This window comes from Anoplopoma fimbria, chromosome 1, assembly GCF_027596085.1.
Source record: "Anoplopoma fimbria isolate UVic2021 breed Golden Eagle Sablefish chromosome 1, Afim_UVic_2022, whole genome shotgun sequence".
Classification (NCBI taxonomy): Eukaryota; Metazoa; Chordata; class Actinopteri; order Perciformes; family Anoplopomatidae; genus Anoplopoma; species Anoplopoma fimbria.
The window spans coordinates 1,650,291-1,660,290 of record NC_072449.1 but is presented as its reverse complement, the minus strand read 5'-3'; the positions used below and the strand labels follow the sequence as shown (position 1 = coordinate 1,660,290).

Here is a 10,000-nt window from a genome sequence, read left to right as displayed (position 1 = left end):
GACAAAGACGTTTGTACATCAGTGTCACAAACCAATCCAGGCTTAAAGATTGATCTGATTCAACAAGGATGAAACTTTATTGAACTGTCCAACAAAAGCAAAAGATTCATAAAGTAAACTAATATGAGAAACAAAGAAAACCTTTAAAACAGTTCAAACTGAAGTCCTGAACATCAACACGTCATATTGTTGAGTTTTCAAGGATGTGGTGACGTGAGGCAAAGACAATGATTCAAACAACATGCAAGCTATACGTTGGTTTAGCAAAGTCCATAGCAACCACCCTAGCAACGACTGAAAAACGCTGCATTCCAACGATTTTATGGAGAGTTCTGAAGTAATCATTGTAATCGCTAACAAACATCGTATGCATTCACTGAACGAAGACATGTTATCTACAGAACACAGTAACTATGGGTGGATGATATTGAACACTACTACGGATGTAAAAAAGCATTTCTGCCAACCCATGTTTACATCTTGTATTTCATACTGATGTTCAAAATGAATGAAAGAATAAATAAATACATAAATACAAAATGAGTAAATGTATAAATTAATCAATTGATAAAGTGTGTAAAATGATGTGGTTAAAAGTTCCACTCATGTTCATCAAATAAATGTTCATTTTCAAGCTGAATATTTCAGCTCATGGAGGAAACACAACGGATGTTAACAACCACCTGCTACGTCACCAAATATTATGAACCCATCAAGGTGAAAAGACCATAAAAGGAGCTGTGAACTGATGCATCACCGTGCCAACAAGCTCTCACAGACACCTACGCCTACATAGACACACCATGTCAAACATGTGACACATTACAAAACGACTTTGTTAGGCTTTAGTAAAAAAACATCCTGGTTTGGTACATGCACGTTCACATGGGAGACAAACAGCGGTCTCCTGGGTGAAAGTCTTTGTCGATAAACAAACTTTTTTTCTGATACATCAAAAGCAAACGTAATCCACAACAAAATATGTTTAGGAGACGAGGATGACAAAAATATCAGTTATCGTTCAAGAAGACACAGAAGAAGTCTGGTCGTCAACTCAGAGTGAAAGAAAGTAGTCCTCATTTTATCCAGAGTTACACAGCCTTCGCTTCACAACCACAAGAAACAAAAAACAAGAACTGACAGTCGTCCATGTTGGCTCACATGCTGACTCAGAGAGAAACCCGTCAATCATCTGATCAATCGATCCATATCTCCCTCCTCATAGCTGAACAAACTTATCTCACTGATTAAAACTCTTTGTGTTGCACCTTAAAATGAAGACAGATGGAGAGAGTTACCTTTGTTTCCTGCTCTGCTGCTCTACTCACACACACATGTGATGAAGTGTGTGTGCATCCAGACACCTGTTCAAACTGTTTCCTTCTACCCTCACAACTCAGACAGCTCGATGCAGCAGCCAATCAAACGCACCGAGAACCAAACGAGGAAACAAGCGTCCACTTCTGTCAAGCGTCTTTTTTTTGATCGTTGAATGAAAGCGTCTCTCCAGTTGGAGCGTGAAGCTGCAGCTGTCTTCCTCACAGTAAACAGGAAGTGTGTGCAGCCGAGCATCCGATCACCACAGACTGACACAATTAACTCTTCTCTTTTTGTCCAGATGATTGTGGCTGAATGTGAAACCAGCAACTTTAAGGAGATAATGTGATCTGTCCATCAGCTCTGACGCATAAAAACACAACTTCCTGTTTGAAATGATCTTTTTTATTTGTTTTTTATAAAGAACTTCAAGTTGTCTGTGTTTTCTTTCATGAAGCTGCAGCAGAATCAACCTTTAAAGAAATACGATTATTCAGCATCTTTCTGAGGCTGAGACGAGAAGACTGAAGAAGGAGTCAGGGTGTGATTAGCCTAGCTTAGCATAAAGACTGGGAGCGGGCGGAAACAGCTAGCCTGGTTCTGTCTAAAGTTTTAAAAAAACACGCCTACCAACATCTGTAAGAGTTCTTTTAAAATCGGCTGGATCAGATTTAAAAAAACAAGGAAGCATTCAAGACAGACTGAGATCAAACTTCTCTCCACTTTGTAGATTTAAATTGTTTTCTTACTGTTTTTTGGTTTCACACAGGACCAGCACAACGGTCACCTGGGTGAAAGTCCTGTGTTTCTTTCAAAGTATGCTCATGCAACAATTTGTGTGATTTCTTTAAAAAAACACGCAACACATGTTCATTTACGCTCGTTACATGAATACGGTTTCAAAATAAACTTCTGTCTTCAAAAACTACTAAGTTATGTTTAGACAACAAAACTACTCACTTAGGTTTAGATGAAGATTATTGTTTGTTAGAATAACCACTGCAGTACGTATGTTACTAGTCAAATAATGCAAGGTTGACTTCTCGTTTCAAACTGGGAACAAACAACGATCTCCTGGGTGAGAGATCAGTTTTCTTTTCTTTTCATTGGAGTTACTTAAAAACTTAGTTTGCCTCATAGCGTTGCTAAAGGGCGCCTCGGTGCTTCAGTATTTGAAGGGTTGATAGTGAGAACGGGTTGATTTGGTAGACAAACAGAAATGTGAAAAATCAGCGTTTGGAACAGTTTATTTGTCTCTGTTCTCTGCAGAGGGATGAAGCTACCAACATGTCTTCACAGACCATAATAAGACTTCAGATTGACTGTTTCCCCCGTTTTCCTCTTCTCATAAAACACATTGCCTCATATTTAAAAATGTAATCATACATATTTTCCCTTCGTTACGACTTCACGAGACCCTGTAATCATTTCATTTCCAGTCTCCAGCCAGACGACGGCACACCTGTCCGTCCTGAGCCGCCGAGATGGAGAAGTATTTAAAGTTCATTAGCGCCTGAATTCCAGACGTCCCAGCGGGAGGAAATTCCGACCAGAGAGTGTTAAGTGAGAACTTTTTCCTATATGGTTCTTTCTTTCCCTTCTAGGTGAGGTTCATAAAGAGCACAGGTTCTTACAGGAATGACTTTAACAGCTGCCAACAGGGTTGTAAAGTCGCTAACCTCCTCGTTCGTGTGGCAGAGACTCGTACTTGTGGTTTAAAGACTTGTTGTTCTTTGTTCCACATGAAGAGGTGAAGTTTCATCTGGAAAACCACCAACATACTTCATAAAACCAGCAACAGCTTTAACCAGTATTCAGATCCTTTACTGCAGTGAAAGCCCACTGTGAAAGTACTCCACTACAAGTACAAACCCTGCATTAAAAGACCTTACAGAGAAAAAGTATATCGTTGTAGTTAAAGTAATTAAAAATAAGTATTGTTTCAGTAAAACGTTTTACTTTGTTTCTTGATTAATATTACTGCTGTAAAAAGTACAATATTTAGATTTGAGATGTGGTGGATAAGAAGTAGAAAGTAGCAGAACATGGAAGCGAAGAACCTCTATGTACTCCGTAACATTCCACTACCTCGTCGTCATGGTTCTTGTTTCTCAGAGCAGCAGTTTGAGCCTTATTTAGTCGTGGAATTCACACGTTTCACTTCTCTGTCAACATTAAATCTGGTGAGTCAGTGAGGAAATGTGAAAATAGTGTGAGAATGATAAACTGTTCTTCTTCCAGAGGGGAACATGAACCCATGACCTGCAGTTAAATAGATTCTAACCAGAACACGTCGATAAGAACCACAAAACTGAGTCACATGACGAGGTTTTAAATCAGCATGTTTGGTGTTTTTTTTAAGTTCTACATCTGACATTAGAAGAATGTCTTCAGCACCGTGTTCATTCATAATGTTTCCTGCGTCATTAAACTAATTAATAGGTGAGAGTATGTTTAGCCTGGGTCATCAAAAAAATAATTGCAATAAAAACGTACAAAACCAAAACCCCACCATGACTTATTTTAATTTACTAACACCACTTAAATACACAAACTTATTTATTATTTTAAGTCTTAATTTAATTGAATTCATTTAATTCATTTGATTCATTTAATTCATTAATTTTAATTATACATTTAAATTATTGATTTATTCATATATTTTATATATTTTTTTATTCAACCACGTGTTTAACACTGCGACCGTAAAATATAAAAGAAAGTACAGATTTAAACAGAAAGAAAAAAAACCGTTGGCACCAAAAACTTGGATGTTTTCGAGCCGCCCTAAATCTGACTCAAATGGAAAGAGTTTCTGTCCGTGTGTCCTTTGAGTTTCTACACAACCGTTCATCAGAGTGACTTCACACTTGGCGGTTGAATTACTGAGAAAAGAAGGAAGTGCAGTGTTGAGTGTGAAGCTGTTGGTGATGTGACACATTGGGTTCGGTGTTACAGAAGGTTTTAGGTTTAACTGATCTGATTCGCTCAGGAGACCAACATGTGAAACATTTATGTAAGGAGGTCTCTCTGCTCAACCCCGCTGAGATCATCCTCCCTCCTCCTCCCTTATCAGCTCTGGCTCTGCTCCAAGACAAAACCCAGCATGACTTCATCCTCCTGTTATAAATAGTGCTGACCTCAGCACATCATCATCATCATCATCATCATCATCATCATCATCATCATCATCATCATCATCATCAAATCAGCTAAAAGAGAAACGTGTTCACAAAGAACAACTGAGGAGAAGGAAAATGTAATGTTTGAATCTGGACAAACTAACACACAAACACACAATGAAAGGGTTAATGAATGATGGAAACATCATTAGAACGTTAACCATCTGAACCCCAAGAAGTATTTCATTCAAGTCACATTTTTCTCTCTGCGGTCTCGTTTCACTTCAAAATAAAAGTCCTGCTCCTCTCTGGAAACAGAACAATGATGACTAGAAGTGCATCCTGAACAAGTTGAATAGCCCTGGTTCTAAAAATGCTTTTTAGTAATCCCCCCCCCTTTGGAAGACAAATAAAATGAATAAATAAGAAGAACTAATAATTTCATGTTCTTCTGTTTCTCTGCAGGATTTTGTTTTAGTTGCAGTTTGTTCAAACATGTCATTAGTGCAGAATAACACAGTTATAATGACATAAATCATGATAAACAAAAATTTGAAAACAAGGGAATCTAAATATCCAACATTTTTACAAATTGGAAGGAAATAATGGAAGCTCTTCGTGTTATATATATAGAACTCTTTACATTTTTACAGCCTCTCCTCTCCTCTCCTCTCTGTGTTCAGCCTGAAGTTCACTCTTAGTTTCACAGATTTGTTGTCACATGACTGTTGCTCTCAGATGAATCAATCATGTCTTCATAGTTTCACTGAGGAGAAATTTAATGTTTTTTACAGAATCTGGTTAAAACAAACAGCTGATTTGTGGCAATATTTTAAATGAAACATGTAGAATAAAATGTTTTTGATGAAATATCACATACACACACACACACACACACACACACACACACACACACACACACACACACACACACACACACACACACACACACACATCATTCATAATGCATCAGTTTGTTCATGTGAATCTGCTGCAAAATCTGTTTCTGAGCTTTGACTGCAGACGGACGATCATAAATCTGACTGATTTGATGAATTTATGTTTGTGTTTTGTCTCAAACCCTGGGGTATATAAAAGCATGTTCTTAACCAGTAAATCAACAATATCATGTCTGGAAATACTTGGTTGTGATTCTATGGTTGAGTTGTCGTGGTGCAGACAATGAGGAGAAATCTGTTGGGTACCACAGAGATTGAGGGTTGGAAGAACTTGTAATCTCCTCCTCATCAACTGCATAGTTCAAAGTGTGAGAAACTGTGTGATCTGCACTTACATAAGAGGTCCAGTGTTGTTGCTGCCTCTGCTGTTCTAACCCTGCAGGTACCTGCGTGTGTGAGCATCAACAGTATCATTGACAGTTACCCTTACTGAATGTACAGTTATTACATCCTCAGACACCATTGTGTCTGAGAAAGATGTTGAAAAATTCTCACATGTGAGGAGGAGAACAAGCTCTCAGCGGTATGAATGTCTGTGTTTGACTTTGAAGAGCTGTTTTATTGCAGAAACACAAAACTCATGAATACATTTATGAAAAATAACCTTTGTAAGTTCTTCTGCAGAATCATCAAAAAGCAACAAAACCTGAAAATAATCAAACAAATCTACCCATCGCATACAGAGTGACTGAAGACGTACTTACAATTTGCAGGTTGTGTGTGTGTGTGTGTGTGTGTGTGTGTGTGTGTGTGTGTGTGTGTGTGTGTGTGTGTGTGTGTGTGTGTGTGTTTGTGTGTCATCACCCAGTGAAACTAAAACACGTGTTTCTGTGTGTTGTTCTGTTGATGAACACCCTGAGGACTTTGAAACTCAAATATGTTTGATCAAACATTTGTTTGACTTTAGACTGTGTTTTGATGTTAATCAGTATCTTTCTTCAGAGGACCAGTTTGAGTTTGCTGCTCACCTGACTTCAAATACAGGATGTGGTTTGGTGCATTTCATTCCATCCCTCTCTTTCTTGTACACACACACACACACACACACACACACACACACACACACACACACACACACACACACACACACACACACACACACACACACACACACACACAAGATACAATGCATGCAATTGCTGGTATATTACATGTAACGTGATGTCAACACCGTATTACTCACGATTGTTGAAACCGAACATAACACGATTGTCAGTGTGATAGAATCCAGTCTCAAGTAAACTATTTAAAGTAGTATTCTATTTATTTATTTATTATTTCATCAAGTTTGCTATTACGCATATGATTATAGTCAGAAGAGGATAGATACTGTATATATGAAGTGGACGTCGAACATTGGTTTGTGGACACGACTTTGAAGCCTTGTGTTGGGTATTTTTGGTCGTCGCCATCTTGTTTTTTGCAACCAGAGCTGAGACAGTTTGGAGCAACTGATTGGTGAATAAAACATTTTCAGACCAAATATGTCAGAATTAAATTTCATGAAGTGAAAACACACTAAATGGTTAAAGTTTAAAAACAGAAACATGGACAACTTCCAGACCGGACAACGCTGTGGTAGACACCTGTCAATCAGTGTGTAGCCCCGCCCTAAAGCATCCCCTGCTTTATGGTCTGTTTGACTCTAAATGGAGCATCATTTACTAAATGAACATCATGCTGTATTGAAGAAGACTTGAAACTAGAGATTGAGACCATAAACTCATGTTTACAATGTTTACTGAGGGAATAAATCAAGAGAGAAGTAGAGTCATTTTCTCATAGACTTCTATACAACCAGAGGAGTCGCCCCCTGGTGGACAGGAGAGAGAACGCAGCTTTAACACAGGAAGCTCTGACTTTCATTTTCAGACCTAGAGGCTGGCCCGTGAGTTTGACTGATTGATCACTAATGCTGCAGAAAATAACCGGGCCTCTGTGGCACAGTGGATAGTGCATTGGACTTCTAGCATACTGAATAAGCTATTCAAAGGTTGTGGGTTCAAGTCCCACCAGAGTAGACTATTACTTTGCATAAAAGCTGAACAAACCAAAAGGTCTTTCTGGTGCTTGTTTAAAAAATTGGATATGATGTCAAGGTTTAATGATTTGGAGTAAATCAACCGTATTTCATGTTCTCAACAACAAGAGAAGTTGCTCCGTGATGGACATTGGGAGAATGCGGGTTCCAGACATTTCATCCAAATTGAAAAGTCCATGACATTTTGTTTCATCGAGTGAGGTTAGTTCTTCAAAATAAGATTAGAATCTAATCAAGTTGGACTTCTCCCCATAGCCAATAATTACAAAACTAAACTATGCTAACGCTTCCACTTTGGTAGGTTCATCTAACAGCAAGCTGAAATCCATAAGTACAATATGTCAGTCAAACAGCAGCAATAGCAAAAGAAGTGTTAGCAGCAGCATCAACGGAGGCAGAAGTAGTACGAGGCTTGATTATAGGAATAAAAAAAAGTGTTGTAAGTAACTTTGGATAAAGCAAATGGAATGGAATATGGGTCAACTATATGCTTTTCGCTACGAGCATGGCGGTAACGAACAAGTTTATGTTTGTTTTACAGTTTACATCCCCGTCTGTCCAAGATGTCATCACTTTATCGTTCTATCCTATGAGACATTTTGGTGAAATTGTCATAATTAGCATGAATTCTTGAGATATGCCCAAAAATGGGTTCTTTGAGGTCAAAGTGAGCTTGACCTTTGACATTTGGCCCTAATCAGTTCATCTTTGAGTCCAAGTGGACGTTTGTTCCAAATTTGATGAAATTCCCCCAAAGTGTTCCTGAGATATCACGTTCACAAGAACTGGACAGACGTGATAAATCTTTCAATTCAAATTCCTGCGACTCAAACTGGATGTCCTGGATTGTACTTTATGTACTTTATGGTGCTTAAACCAGCACCAGGTACATTAAGATCATGTTCAAACTAAATATGTCTGATGGCTTCAAGCCCTGCTGTCAGTGTTGTTGGCTGAGAATCAGTTTGATCAGACTCAAACTAATCACACTGAACTTTAGAGGACCCCCGGTTGTTCCCTGAGGAACCCCGTCATCATTTCTTTGGTCTTTAAACCTGGATGAACCTCCACTGTTCCACCTGGAACACGTTGAGATTCTTCAAACACGACGCCGCCTGCTCATTTTCATGTTCATTTTCATGTCCCAGTGTAAATCTGACAGGAACATAAACCTTTAACTACACATCATCTGTTACAAAACAGTTAGCTGGCTGACATCCACCCTAAAAACACAATCCACACAGAGGGAGGGACCCCTGGGAGCCGAGGCCTCATAAACACAGAGAAAAGGATCACTAGTGCAAAAGTTAGAGGAATGTTGGTAGTTTTAAAATGAAAAGTATAAAACACGTCATTGGTTAATCTTCATTGCTAAGAAGTCTAAACCTTCTGTTTTTCTTCTTTTAATTATTTATGATATGAGCATTTGAAATTGAGAAAAGATTAAGACAAGAGATTAAGATTTATATTACTTTAAACACACACAATATAGTGCTTTTTAAAGATTACAGCAATGAGACCTTGTTGTTTTTCTTTTGAGCTAAGTTTCTACACAGGATGTTGTTATTTTATTTTCTATTTTTCTATTGTTGGAGAAAAGTTTCTTTCAGGTCCAATTCTGTGGCTGGTTCAGATGAGCTTTATTCACTGCGCAGTGGAGACAGCACTTCACAACAAAGTTGGCGAATTCTCTCTGACCAGAGTAAGTTCTGGTCAAGATTATATACAGGGTTACAGGATATAACCGTTAAACAAAAGGTGTGGTCGGGGCTAAGCTTATTCATCGTCAGTTCTGAGAACCCTACTCACCAGTCTGTAGTAGTGGATTTGCACATGTCTTTTTTACAACATAAAGATGATTGACTCATTAAGGTGTGACCCCTCACAGGTCTGGCCTGAGCTCTCTTCACTTTACACCAAAAGGTTTCACTCACAGAGGTTTGTTAAATAATGTAAAAAAAAAAGGTTACTGTTACAGACAGAGCGGGCAGGAATACAAAGGAAATATAAAAGAATACAGTTAATACAACTTAAAGATTATTTTTCTTCTAAACTATATTCTATACCATATCTCGGAAAAGGAAAGATAACTATTACTAGTTTTAATTAGACCAAATGACGGAGTCTACCTGGATGGTTTTGTTGCGATAAATAACAATGTTGTATCTCAGCTGTGAAATGCAGTTTTAAGGTGGATTTCCCTTTAAATACATGCTATTTGATTCTGGATTCCAGCGTGTGCGTGTGATACAGTAATGAGAGAGCAGCACCTCGCTGTCATTATGTGTTCGACGGTGATGCAACGGGTTGGATGTTTCTCAGAGAGAAAAAAACTAATCACAGCATGTCGGAGCTTCTTTACAACAAACTGCAACTAAAACAAATTCCTGCAGAGAAACAGAAGAACATGAAATTATTAGTTCTTCTTATTTATTCATTTTATTTGTCTTCCAAAGGGGGGGGGTTACTAAAAAGCATTTTTAGAACCAGGGCTATTCAACTTGTTCAGGATGCATTCTCCATCTTTGTTGGTTGATGTCCTTGTGTAGATTGACAAGCTG

The 10,000-nt window shown here is 38.3% G+C and overlaps 1 protein-coding gene and 1 non-coding gene across 2 annotated transcripts in view; one reads left to right on the top strand and one right to left on the bottom strand.

The window, feature by feature from the left end:
- Positions 1–10,000, bottom strand: part of plekhg2 (pleckstrin homology domain containing, family G (with RhoGef domain) member 2) — a 97,139-nt gene that overhangs the window by 71,740 nt on the left and 15,399 nt on the right. The window lies entirely within an intron of this gene.
- On the top strand, positions 7,331–7,422 carry trnar-ucu (transfer RNA arginine (anticodon UCU)). Its single transcript is given in 2 exon segments — positions 7,331–7,367; positions 7,384–7,422. It is a non-coding gene; the product is annotated as a tRNA-Arg (tRNA).